Below are 14,314 nucleotides of genomic sequence, written 5' to 3' on the forward strand. Positions count from 1 at the left end.
TGTTCAAACACTACGAGAGATTCAAAAATAAATCTGTTCCTGCCCTTCAGGGTATATACTTCAGTGAAGGAACTAAGACCTACAGAAGTGGGGAGGGGTGCCTGGGTGGCTCAGTCGGTTAAGCGTCCGACTCTCCACCGCGTGTTACTGTGATATAAATGAGGAATGAGCCAGGTCGGAGCACAAAGAATGAGTTCCGTCCGGCTGGGGGTGGGTTTTAGAGGCTCCAGAGAAGCGGTGGCAGCTGGGGGACAGCAGGAATAGAACGCCAGCAGACAAGAAATGGGCAGAAAGGGCTGCCCAGGCAGAGAAGACATATGTATAAGCAGCCTGGAGCAGGAAAGGGGGGTTTTTCTACACTATTGATTCACAGAGAGAATGATCGCTGCTTTTCTCAACTCCCTATGCAGCCATGACTTCCGCACACACCCCAGAGGCGTCTGGGTGGGCTGTTTCCTCCACCCCCTGGGGGTGGGGGGCTCCTTCCCTGTGTCAGGCACCCCCTCCAATCGCGGAAAGAACCACCATCGCGGCCGCGGATTCCGGGGCACCAGCTACGGGCGTGCCACGCTCCACCCACGCCCCCGCGTGGTGTCCTGGACGTGACCCATTGTGAAGTTCAGGAAACCAAGATCAGAGAGCTGAAGCGACCGGCCAGACGTCACACAGTCAGCCAGCGGCAAAGCTGGGATTCTCACGGGCGACTCAAACGCGTGGTTCAAAGCCCGGGCCTCGGCCCTGCCGGAGCCTCACAAAACACAAAAGGCTCAGCTCTTCTCTCGACAGGGAAGGCGCGCTGTACTCGCTCCTTGACATTTTTGTCTTTTTCTGTTCCACCGGCAACAAAGTGCAGAGGAATGTAGCTGCCCACAGAGTCTCCCAGCCCTTGTAGGAAAGCGTATATCATTATGCCTCCTCCACAGTTTTTAATTGAGAAAATGTCACTATGAAACACCACTCCGGCGGGAGACGTTTCTAGGCTCCCCTTCTGTCTCTCCTCCCCACAGGGCCACGCTCCCCCTTCCCCGATGCCAGCTTCCCTGTTATCCGCCGAAAGTAAAGCCCTGCCTCAAGACGCCACCCTCCCTCTCTCAGACATACCTGAAGCTCCTATCGGTGACAGAGGACAAAAGCTCTCATTTCAAACCTAGGCACTGCCTGAGAGGGGTGACTGACCCCATGGAGAGGGGGCAGGCCCCCGGGGAGCCTCTCTGGATGGACTCCGAGTGCAAAGGCCTGGGCCCTGGGGTGAGGGGCGGCCTGTGGGGGGGGGGGGTCGGGTCATGTCCCTTAGCGAGGTGCTGCACCCACCCAACAGAACGAGGAGCTGGCCTCCATTTCTCCCCTTGTCACTCCCCAAGCTAACATTCAGTGAAATCAGCAAGCCCAAGGCCACGGAATTCCTGAATTCACACAAGGTGCACGTAACCATTATCCCATTCTTCCGAGCACGTTTTGATCAGAGAGGAATCAAAAAAAAAAAAAAAAAAAAAAAAAAGATTAAATGCTTGAAAATGACCAGAAGAAAAAAGACACGAAATAAGGAGGTGACCCTTGGGCCACCATAATGTTCTACGCAGGACCGTCCGACTCGTCCTCCCCACTCTCAGGCCAACTGTCCTCATTACTCATATAAATTCTGTATAATCATAGGCAGCCCAGTGCATGCCCAGGGGCCATCCCCCTCCACGCCCCCACCCCAGCGCATGGTCACATCACTTTCTGTGACCCTCCTGCCTCCTTCTAATCAGGACCCTTATGATAACATCATTCCCGTCAGGATAATCCAAGCTAATCTCCTCATCTCAAAATACTTAAGATAATCACATCTGTATTGTAAATTTTCTCACCTAAGATAACATATTCACAGGTTCCAGGAGCAAGGACCTGGACGTATTTGGGGGGGCAGGGGGGGACCACGTATTTGTGGCCTACCACCGCATCTGTAATTTGGGGACAACATTATTCAGCCTACCACCGCATCCATTACATTTCAATCTCAAATTTTGTTTTTCAAAAATATAATCTCAATCCCAGTTTGAAAACCAAGATACTGTATAATGGATTATATTTCTGTTGCTGTGGGAAGCATTTTCAAGAGGATGTTTTAAGTTTTAGGGTGTAAAATAGAAGACAAAGGGGGCCCTGGCTGGCTTAGTTGGTGAAGCACATGACTCTCGATCTTGGGGCTGTGAGTTCGAGCTCCACATTGGGTATAGAGATTACTGAAAAACATAAGATCTTTCAAAAAACAAAATAAAACGGAAGAGAAAGGTAAAAATAAAACATTTTTAATCAAGAAGATGAAGGGAACAGGGCGCCTAGGTGGCTCAGTCGGTTATGGGTCAGACTCTTGATCTCAGCTCAGGTCTTGATCTCAGGGTCATGAGTTCAAGCCCCGCCTTGGCTCCATGCTGGGCATCGAGCCTCCTTAAAAAAGAAAAAAAAAAAAAAAAGACAATAGAGGGTAAGCTGAGCAAAATAATGAAAAATCACATCAGCAGTGGTAGAGCACAGATTCCTTCCTTAAAGAAATATTGCAAAACCACATGGCTTATGCTAACAAGCAGGTAGAGATCCTACAGTTCCAACTGATCTGGTTACATATGGACATCCAGATTCATCGTTCTGCCCCATGCCTCTTCTTGAGTGGGGACAGGCTCAGGCCACCACTGCCTGGCTCCAGGTTCACTGCTGCTGAAACTCCAACGGTCTCGCCAGCCCCGTGACGCCCGCTGTGAGCCACAGAGGCGCCACCTTTCTGAGCAAAGCACCAGACGCTTGCCCTCGCCCGTCCCCTGCAACCGTCATCCGAACACTGCAGACGAGCCACCCAAGCTCTTCCACGTCCTTTGTCAAGGTCAGGAAGTCGAGAGCCTGGACCGAGGTCACATGCTTCATTACGAGAAGGGGCAGAACCGGCCCAGAGCGAACGCTTTCCACCCCGTAGCCACTGACTCCATCGACAGTGGCTCAGTCTGTTGAGCATCCGACTTCGGCCCAGGTCAGGATCTCATGGTTCCCGAGTCTGAGCCCCGAGTCGGGCTCTGTGCTGAGTGGCCAGAGCTCAGAGCCTGGAGCCTGCTTCAGATTCTGTGTCTCTGGCTCTCTCTGGCCCTCTCCCACTTTCACTCTGTCTCAGTCCCTCCCTCTCTCAAAAAAAAAAAACATTAAAAAAAATGTTTTAGTAAAAAATAAGAATGAGCCTATCCAAAAAACAAAAATAAAACTGAATGAATAAAAGGGAGCCTATCATCTGAATAAGATGAGCCCGAGAGGCTGAGCCACCGGAGGTTAAATCTGAGGTCCTGGGCGTCAGACAGCCCGGTCTTTGACCTGGCTTCTCCTCGCCCAGCTGTGTGACCTTGAGGCAGTGACTAAACCTCTCTGTGCCTCAGTGTCCCCACGTGGAAATGCGAATCAAAACAGCAAGGACCTGGCTGAGCAGTGGTGGAGACAGAATAAGAGGGGAGCAGGGTGCACGCAGTGGGTCTCCTGAGCCTACACCCTTAGGCACTCAACGTGTCAAATGAGGCGTCCCTTTCCTTCCCCTTCGACCACAAGGGCCTGGCTTCCCTTTAGCCTGGGGTGTCGGGTGGACTCTCCTCTCCGGCCTCCCGTGAGGTTCTCGGCGGCAGCACCCGCAGACATCGGGGCTGAACTAAACTCCGCAGAGAGTTGGCTGTACCTCTTTCAAGCACAACCCTTCCGACTGCCTGCCCACTGCAGCCCCACCCGGACCTCACCAACCTTTCGACCCTGCTTCGCGACGGGCCCACCTCCACACCCGCCACCCTGAACAGGCCAAAGAGCCTCAAAGGCCCAGCACGCACCACACTTCCACCCCCCGGGGGCCACCCTCCTGTCGCAGAACCCACGGCCTTTCCCGTCCGTCAAGGCCCCACGTAAGTGCCTCCCTCTTCTGGAAGCTTTCTCTGACGAATCACGCCATCCCCACCCCAGGACATTATTGCTCCTTCCTCTGAACTCCTATAGTTTATCTTCTGTAGTGCTTGAGGGCATTTGATGGATTAAATTCGTACGGATTCATTGGTGGTGGGGGGGGGGGTGGGGGATTTTCTGCCTATTGGCTATCAGTGTCAATATCCTGGTTGCGATACTGTATTATAGGTTTGCAAGATGGGGGAAACTGGGTAAAGGGCAGAGAGGACCTTTCTGTCTCATTTATTACAATCGCCTGTGCGTCTATCTCGCTAAGAAGAAGAAAATTACTACGAGTTAAAAAATGTATTTAGGACCCCCCCCTTTGCCACATGCCACCTAAGATATTTTACCTATTTAAGCCTCATTCCTTCCCTGACCTCCAGACGTGAGCATCCGACGGCCTAGCCAAAATTTCCACGTGGATAACTAAAAGAAGCATCTCGGAATTACATTCAATGCTGACCTCCTAGGATTTTCTCCCTCTAAAAGAATCTCCATTCTTCCGGTTGATCAGGCCACAAATCCTGAGGTCATCCCTGACTCCTCTCTTTTATACTCCATACTCACCCATCAGCAAACCTTGGTAAATCCACCTTCAAAATAATCCAGAATCCAACCACTTCTCCCCACCTCCGTGGCGACCCCCCCGGACCCTGGTCACCATCATCTCTCATCTAGGTGAATGCAGTAACCTCCACCCCACCTCTAACACTTCCTATCGTCTCCTGCTGCCTTTATGTTCAATAATTCATCATCACATAATAGACAACATCTCCTGCCAGAAGCCCCGTGGGGGGTTCACTGCAGCAGCCAGAAGCCTAGCACAGTGCCTGAAACATCACAGGCACTGGATAAATATTTGTTGAATGAATGACGTTATGCCTTTGGCATTAAAAGAGAACCCTGAGGTCAACATTACTGGCTCATTTTTACAAGTAGGAACACTGAAGCTCAGACAGGGTCACGGGCTCCAGAAAGCACGAAGGCCAGAGGTGTCCTGTTCTGAGAGCCACGTCCCATCTACCTGCTCCGCCGGCCCTTAGTCTCTTGGGTGGACCCTTAAGGGTAGGATCCGTGTCTGACGGATCATTTGGACTTTCGGCACCTGGACGCAATGCTTGCATATTTGCAGAAATGCCACGAACAGCGGGAGGATGAATGCAACTTTTCGTCTATGTATCAGCACGGAACCAACGGCCTTGGTTATTATTTCTCACTTACGTACTGGCTCTACGTACCGGAACCTTCATTCTCACAACTTTCTTCTGTGGGGCAAGGTTGAGGGTGAAATAATGATCCCCGTTTTACTGGGAGACAAACCGAGGGTCCACCTCTTTGAGGCTCTGCCCACTGAGCCATACTGCCTGCCAGCAGCTGGCGCGACCAGACCGGTCCTCACAGTGCCCGGGACACTTCTGTGCCACTGGTCTTTCCTCCCAGCGCACCTTGTCCTGCAGAATTTCGATAGGAGGCTTTTATTACTGGGTTTCCCCAGCCTGGCCTTTCTTTATTCTTTCTTTCTTTTTTCTTTTTTTTTTTTTTTTTGAGGAAGGGACAGCGTCTGCTGCTGAGCCCACAGCAATGACATGTGCCCCCCCAAGTAAACCTTAGCACCAACCTGGACGTCTTATCTCACTTAAATAAATATTCTTCAAAGAGAGCTATACACTGAACAGATGGGTAAATTTCAAGATTTAACAACTTACGGGGACGTTATTAGTGTCGCATTAGAAGGCAAGCTTTATTGCCCCCATATATCAAAAAAGACACCCCATCTTAGAGAATTCTGGTCTTAATCATTGGCGAACCTGGCCCTGGCCACGCCTGTAAGAGAAAATACACCGAGGCCCTCTGAACCTGGGTAGAACCCCGATTTCTAGTGCCCCCACCCACGGAACTTCTCTCCTGTGGCGTCTCCAGCACGTTCGTAAGTGTTCATCCCCCTCCCCTGATATCCTGGCACGTCCGATCCGATAATGTCAGCAAAGTGTTGTCGAATAAAAAGTTCACACAACCATGGTGGCATGTCCTGTGGTCTGAGGGATTCCAGAGGTTCCAGAGAGAAGGTTCAGGGGCAAGCCAGAACCGGGGACCCCAGAACCAGAGACAGGCTCTCCGCACCGCTGCCCCCTTCTCTCTCTCTCTCTCTCTCTCTCTCTGTCCTTCCCACACTCATATGCACACACTGTCTCTCCCTCTCTCTCAAAATAAATAAACTTAAAAAAAAAAGAAACATACAATCATACACACCTACACAAATACAACTACACAAACAGACAAACGCATACACCGTCATAAACACACATACACACGCTCACACAAGCACACAAACATATAAACACAATCGCATAAACACACACAGACGCGACGACACAAACATACAAACATAGAAACCCGCGCGTGCACGCGCCACCCTGATAAGGGATAAAATGATGGCCAGACGCCAGATTCACAGAGAAGACCCCGTTTTATCCCTTCCCTCTTAAATATCCTTCTCCCTTTCTAGTTTGGTTCCATCAACTCCTTTTCGACTGGCCGGGCAGGTGTATTTGGCAGGGAAAACTACAATCTATTTCTAGGACACCCTGAAAAAAAAAAAAAATTTGCGTGGCCAAGGGCCAGAGTGAACTTCTTGGAAAATCGAAGACAGTCAAGGAGTTTAGACAAGTTTGTGACTCAAACTAATAGAAAGAGAGGGGCACTGTCCCTCAATAAAGCAAATCAACTTAGCACAAATAGGTGACCTATTTTTCAACTCGGAGTCCTCCCAGCTGATAGAGGATTTTGGCTTTTAAGAATACGAAGGAGAGCTAGGGGCCTAAACGTGGCGTGTAAGCACAGCCAGAGGCCATAAAGAAGCTTGGCGGGAGAAGTGGTACCCCCAGTACCCTGGCCACCAGCGACACCTGTGATCAAAGGCCTAACTGCCTGCTGGGTCTTGAGGTTCCATCTCTGGCCCACTTTCCTTGATCCACAACTTGAATATCGTAAAGATTCCAAAATCTCTCTCTCCCGGCTAAATACTGAGCCCCAGAATTCATCACTCAAGGGCCCACTGGCCATCGGGACAGCCACTGGGATGAATTGCGGTTCTCATGATCTTCTTCCTATCCTGTTCAAACTCCTTTCTCCCCGGCCTCAGTGACCAGCAGCACCTGCGCCTCACTAGTTAGGTGGCTGCACATCTAACTCTTCGTCCTTCTCGCCCGCCCGACCCCCACACGTCAAGACCTGGTGTGGTGGAGACTGTATGACGTGGCAGTTAAGGAAGGGTATGGGCTTCGGGGTCAGAGAACACAGAGTACGGATCTCAGTCCACCAACCGTGAGTTGTGCGACCTTGGGCAAACAACGTAATCGCTGTCACATAATTCCCCTCATCTGTATAACAGGGACAAGAATCCCTCCCGGAGTTACTATGAGCACTACACTGGATCACATCAACACGGTCAAGTGTCCGCACCGGTAAATGCCCAAGCCCACGTCTCTCCAACCCACTGCCACTTGCTGAGGTTAGGTCCCCACTGTTTCTCCCCTAACTATGAGAATGGGCTCCTGTGGGTACACCAGCCTCTAGATCCACACGCCCCAAGTCCATTCTCCACACCACAGCCAATGCCATCTTTGCAAAGACAGATAGGACCTCACTAGCACACAATGATAACACCATGCCCAGTCTTCCCACAGCAAGCAAAACAAAATAAGATCCTAATGGCCCAGTTCACCAGATGGGGACCAGCAACTACTCTTACCCTTTTGCTGAAGCCCCTTAAGAATACGACGAAAGTTGTCGATCTTCTCCCCAGAAAGAAAGCTCTACGCATAAACACACAAAATATTCCGAAGCTCCAGGAGATACACAGACCCCAAGCTCAAAGCCCCTGACTTAGAACATTCTTTGGCCTGACCATCGTTGCTCTTCATAAATCTGTCCCCTAAGCTAACTGCAGTCGCTAAGGAGTCAAATTTTGAAATAACACATTTCTTAATGTGCACATACAGGGTCTCCAAAATCTGGCAAGAGAACTCAGCAGTCAGCTCACGGCACTTTTCCCAGAAATGGATGGCACCTGTGAAGAGTTCCTACGGAGAGGAGCACAAAATCGCGATCAATCATGCCCTTGAAACTCTCAGAAGTTTTTTGCAGCCTCAATAGGTGCTGGCTAAGAAACTGCACACCAGTGTCTGAGGACAGGTCCCACAGAGGTTCAGGAAATAGTGAGTTCTCAGGTCTGTCCCCATGACGCCCCTCCCTCACCTCTCCCCACCTGAGTGCCAGATGGCAGAGAGACTGAGCTCTCTAAAGTCACCTACAAATTGCTCGGGGGCACCAGACCAAGAACTTTAGGACCCGTCCTCCCTGCAACGCTTCTATGCGGGCACGCTAAATGGCCACGCAGAGGGTTGCAGTGAGTTACGTAAGGAATGAAAATCTGCTTTCCAGTATGTTGAACTCAAAGAGCTGACAACATCCTCTCCCAAAGGGGAGTGCGTTCTGGTCACTGAGCCATGATTTCAGGCTCCCCGTCTCCTATCACCACCTCTGCTCCAACCCATGGAAATAAGCATTGGGGGACACATCAGTTTCTTTTAAAAGAAAATTTATGTCATGTTCACTCCTGATCCTTGGAAGCATCACAGTGAGGACTTGAAAGGCTTGAACTTTCAGCCATCCACAGATGTTTCTCACATCAAAGCCCAGATCTTATGGGATCCTGGTTCTCTCTCTCAGGATAACACGAGCTTGAAAAGCTAGCATCATTCGCTATCTTTTCCTCTCCATCCTTTGACAATTTAGACTCTTGCCTCTACACCAATGAGGGCAGGGTCTCTGAAAGATAAAGAGCTGAGGGTGGGGCAGAAGGAGTAGGAAAGGTGTCCCTATGGGGCTTACAGCCAAGACATAGAGAATCAAAATGGGATGTCCAGAGATGTCCACGTTGATAGGCCTTTCCAATTAGGGATATTCACATCCTGAAGTGAGCCTGTCCCGCCAGGATAATTGTGCACGATTCTGGCTAGTGGTCTGTTTTTTCCTCTAAAGAGCCACCTTGCCCCTAACCTGGAAGTGACCATCCTTTGGGTGTGTCTTGTCATTGTCATTACCACTACCACCACCGCCATGGTCAACATCGTCAACACAACGACAGCAACAATTACTACTACCGTTACTATGTATTGGGCACGTGTGAAATACACAACAGTAACTCACTCTGCATTGTGTGAGTCTACCGTCATCCCTGGAAAGTACATACTGTCATCTATACTGTGCTGGTGAAAAAGCCAAAACTCATGGAGCACTGCGGTAAGTCACAGGTCCCTACGTGTCATGCATCATGAACCATGCTTCACCGCCATACAGATCATCCCAAATCCACTCTTGTTAGAGAGCGAACAATCAGGAACAATTAGCTCACTTTGGGACAAACTTCTCGTCGCAGAAGACCTGTGTCCGTTCATTCGACGAGCGTTTCTGAGCGATCGCTGTGCACCTAGACTTTCACCATGTTTGCACATAGGGATAAATATGGTGTATATGCGCACTGCCCTCAACATGCAGGCAAACCCACCCAAAGTCAATGACCTCCTACAGGGCTCTAGGGTCCCTGCCATCCCGCCCGCCCTGTTGGCTCTACCCCCTTTCGCCCTGCTGAGCCTCTTCTCTTAGAATTTCAACAGATGAGTTTGAAATGCAGTCAATACATATATGAGAAAAGGGACAAACCTGCGATGTTTTGAAATTACAGACTCATCAAACCTAATCAACCTTACCAACAATGCTTCCTCCTCAAAAACAGTAAGCAGGGGACTCTTGAAAGCAGTTTTGCACGTAAGGCGCTAATTTAACACTTGGAAATGGGTTTAGAGACCAGATTACTCGTCTGTGGTCGTATGGCTGCTGATTCTGGGAGTTTAGGTTCTGATCTGAGTGCCAGAGGAACAAGGTAGAAGTGGATTTCTCTCTGTTTCACCACCGTCAGGCACCCAGGCTCCTTCCAGCTCTGCATTCCGGCCTCCACGGAACTCTTTGTCTTGGTCTCCGTGGTGAAACTCTTTGTCTTCATGGCGTCAGATGAGGACTTTCCCATCCCAATAATAAGAAGGAAGAAAGGATAAAGAAGAGGCAACATGCACCAAAAGTTGCCCAATGTCACTTCTGCTTACATCTTACTGGCTGGAATTTACTAATATGGCCACATCTAGCTCTCAAGGAAGACTGAGAAATGTAGTCTTTATGCCAGCATCCACAGGTCCAGCTAAAATTTCTGCTATTAGGGGAAAAAGTGATATCGGAGAAGAGCTGCTAAGTGGTACAACTGGGATAAGAACCCAGCGCTGAGGGACTCCAGAGACCCTACTCTGTCAAGAACAGGTAGGCTTTAATTCCTATTTTTAAAACCATGACCACCGGTCCTCTCTTCTTCATTGCATAAAGAAACTGCTGTGATTTTAGAATTTTCTATATACATTTCATTAGCTTTTGACTTAATAGCTAGAAACCATCTCCAAGCTATATGGTCTTTGGTGGTTTAAAAAATATACCTGGTAATTCTTTCCTTCAAAAGATGGAGCCTAATTCCACTTACCCTAAGTGTGGACTGTATTTAGTGACTCACTTCTCACACTTCTAATGAATATATATGGCAGAAGTGATGAAATAGGACATCTGAGACAAGGTCATAAAATGATCATTCATGCTAGCAAGAGGCAAAGCCCATGCTTTGAAGTCACTCAAGCAGTCCTATGGACAAGCCTTCACGGAAGGGAGGGAGGGAGGTGTCCAGCCAAGAGCCTTGTGAATGAGCTTAGAATTGGATTCACCAGCCCCAATCAAGCCTTCAGATGACTGCAGTCCCAGGAAACGTCTTGACTGCAAACGTTTTTAAAAAAATGTTTGCTTATTTATTTTTGAGAGAGAGAGAGACCGACCACGAGCAGGGGAGAGGCAGAGAGAGAGGGGGAAAGAGAGAATCCCAAGCAGGCTCCATACCCAGCATGCAGCCCAACGTGGGGCTCGATCCCACCACCGAGAGATCATGACCTGAGCTGAAATCATGAACCAGATACTTAACCAAATGAGCCACCCAGGCGCCCCTTGACTCCAACATTTTGAAAGGTGCTAGGCAGACCAGCCGTCCATGCCACACCTGAATTTTATGATCCTGAAAAGAGACTTGGGTTTTGGAGGGTTTTTTTAAAATGTTTTTGGGGGTGCCTGGGTGGCTCAGTTGGTTGAGCGTCTGACTTCGGCTCAGGTCATGATCTCACAGCTCGTGAGTTCAAGCCCCGCATCGGGCTCTGTGCTGGCATCTCGGAGCCTGGAGCCTGCTTCGGATTCTGTGTCTCCCTCTCTCTCTGCCCCTAACCCACTCGCATTCTGTCTCTGTCTCTCTCAAAAATAAATAAACATTTAAAAAAATTTTTTTTAAATAAAATAAAATGTTTTTGGAGTATTTGTCACACAGCAATATAATAATTCAGGTCTCAATGTAAATTTAGTGTTCTTCTGGCTTGAGAGTTAGAGAAAGTAGAAATGACCCTCTTGGTAGCAAAAAAAAATTGTATTTTAAATGGCTGTGTCCCAGCTCAGCACCTGCTTTTAAATGATTTGGAGATGGGTTTAGATGAGATGCTCTCGATGCCACTGTGAAGAGGTAAGACCAGCGAGCCATCCCTGCTAGAACATACTGCTAATATCACATCCCTGAGTAGTCCCAGGAAGCAGCTGAACCTGCTGTTAGCCAATTACCACCAGGAAAAACAGCTCAGTATCAATGAAGCCAACATCAGAATGATGAGTTTTGGCAAACTCCCTTCGGCATCCGGATGGATAATGCTGAACAATTCTACTCAACAGGTTACCTTACTTAGTTATGTGGAGAAGCACCGAGGGGCTTAATTACCTCAGGAGATCTGTTAGGATGCATTTCGGTTGAAAATGGAAGATTCCACAGGAACAGTATCAAGGTTATTTTCTGAGAGAGACGAATGGTTGGTAGATCCTGTTCCTCAAATATCCCAAGTCAAGGTCATGGTTTATGATGCCGGCCCTTGAACTTTCATACCAAGATATCGCCTCTGCCTACTATCTCCAGAGGAGGAACCAGAGAAACATGTTCTATTGCCAAGGAGGGGTAGGGGGGCGGGTCTCAGAATCAGCCAGTGGGAAGACTTTTTAAACTACAACCTTCCCTCGTCTCTCTGCATTTGGAGAGTCTATAATCCTTCATCCTTCATTGAGAATCACCACCATCATAAGCCACTATTACTAGTGGAAATGCACAAAAAAAAAATAAATCCTCAGAAATCTGAGGGTGAGAAAAAGTTGGTAGGCACCAACATCTCTGAAATAATACAAAATACTTGCATATTGGGTATTTTTATTATGGGCCAAAGGGTTCCTATTTAAAATACAGACGAGGACACCTGGGTGGCTCAGTTAAATGTCTTGATTTCAGCTCAGGTCATGATCTCACACCATCCATGGGATCGAGCCCCGTGGGATTCTCTCTTTCTTTCTGCCCTTCCCCTGCTTGCATGCTTTCTCTCTCTCTCTCTCTCTCTCTCTCTCTCTCTCTCTCAAAATAAATAAATAAACATTTAAAAAATAAAATAGAGAGAAGATTCTTCTTCCAATGGGGCACTTTAACACCATCCTTGGAATAAGGTAACACGTGTAGCCTCTCTGCCCCAACCAGTTGGAAGCTTAGAGCTAAATTTCACGCCCATTCATAGTAACTGCATTAGTTTAAGGGGCTGTCATTTTTTTTTCTTCCTCTTTGTATCTGGAGTTTTATTTTCCACTTCTGTTCTGACAGCCTTTGCAGTTTGCCTCTTCATTTATCATATGATGTCTAGATCCCATTTGGAAGCAAGGCAGCATAGAAATTTACAAATGAATACGATGAACGTGGCAGGATCGGGACTCAGGTTTCTTTCTTGGATGCAGCTACCAAAATGCATTTTCAGAACAAGGGGCGGGAACCTCTAAGAAGACTGAAGCAACTGTCCCTTAAAGGAGTGGGCCCTGGGAAGCAGCTACCATCAGAGAAATCCCTCCTTGGCTCTGCTTGGAACAGAGCTTGGGGACTCGCCACGAGAGACTTCCCTCTCAAGGCTCAAAGGCAGGTCGCGTTGGTAGATAAAAGACCCAGGTGGTGAGGCTAATTCCCAGCTCTGGGGGCTGAGCTGCGTTTCTGGCACTCCCACTCTTGTTGGATGCTGTGCTTCTTTGTGTAGGTTTTATCGCCTCCTCCGGAAGAGAGAACGCGGAGCCATCAGCCTTCTCCGATAAGAGTTGGGAGTTTCTCTTCTTGTGACAGTCATGTCTCTGCCTCCTGAAAACCCCTCTTGAAAAGCCTGTCGAAGGAAGTGTCTCCAAAAAGGCAAGTAGGGTGTGCCTCTTGGATTTTTAAATCAACCAGCGAAGCGAGAGGAGGGGAAAAAAAAAAAAAAAATGGGTGGGGGTGGGGAGGGGTCCTTCAGAGCTCCCGGCCCCCTTCTGGCATGAAATCATGCCCATCACCAGCCTTCTCCGGGCTGCACTGCACCTCTCGGTGAGGAGCACACTGGGCTCACACAGAGCTTTAAAAATATCTCTCCACCCACTGCACGCTTGATTAATCAGGCAGGTTCTCACCCATGTGTCACAGCGGTGGCAGTGACATATACGATAGTGACATGAAGGTGCAGGGAAGGCACAAAAGGGTCTCATCTAGCAGGAAAGAGGAGGCCTAGCATCAAAGTTAACCAGCATGGGCTCTGAAGCCAGGTGACAAGCTGCACACGCTAGTTAGCAACCTTGGACAAGGTTATTCCACGTCTCAATCTTCCACACTTGTCAAAATGGAGTTAATAATAATACCTGAGTCAGAGGATTACTGGCAGGATGAAAGGTGTTAATTCATATAAAGCATTCTGAACGAAGGTTCCTAGCACGGAATAAGCACTCAATAAACTTCCGCTCGGGTGATTATGATGATGGTGACCACCACCAATGTTGCAACTTGAAAGATGGGTTCCAGTAGACAGAAGCAGCTAGAACAAAGGCAGAGAAGCGGGAGAGATCTTGAGGTGGCAGGGAACCATCTGGAAGGAAAGCAGGGAGTCAAGCGGACAAAAAGGAAGGGTCTGGGGGGCACCTGGGTGGCTCAGTGGGTTGAACGTCCGACTCTTGATTTCAGCTCAGATCATGATCTCAAGGTGGTGGGCTCCATGCTAAGCACGGAGCCTGCTTAAGATTTCTCTCTCTCTCTCTCTCTCTCTCTCTGTCCCTCCCCAGCCCTCTCTCTCTCTCTCAAAAAATAAATTTAAAATTTTTTTTTAAATTTAAAAAAAGGAAGGGTCCAGGCCACTCAAGACGTCGTATG

The 14,314-nt window shown here is 48.7% G+C and overlaps 1 protein-coding gene and 1 long non-coding RNA gene across 3 annotated transcripts in view; one reads left to right on the forward strand and one right to left on the reverse strand.

Moving 5' to 3' along the window:
- Positions 1-9,951, reverse strand: part of CALN1 (calneuron 1) — a 366,396-nt gene extending 356,445 nt beyond the window's left edge. For both annotated transcript variants that reach the window (XM_042971106.1, XM_042971105.1), the window contains exon 1: positions 9,717-9,951. The gene's annotated coding sequence lies outside the window, so the exon portion shown is untranslated. The remainder of the gene's footprint in view (positions 1-9,716) is intronic.
- Positions 9,952-10,017: 66 nt separating this feature from the next.
- On the forward strand, positions 10,018-13,330 carry LOC122234529. Its single transcript, XR_006212297.1, has 2 exons — positions 10,018-10,317; positions 13,185-13,330. It is a non-coding gene; the product is annotated as an uncharacterized LOC122234529 (long non-coding RNA).
- Positions 13,331-14,314: the final 984 nt, after the last annotated feature.

The sequence above is a fragment of the Panthera tigris genome, chromosome E3 (genome assembly GCF_018350195.1).
Source record: "Panthera tigris isolate Pti1 chromosome E3, P.tigris_Pti1_mat1.1, whole genome shotgun sequence".
Lineage (NCBI taxonomy): Eukaryota > Metazoa > Chordata > Mammalia > Carnivora > Felidae > Panthera > Panthera tigris.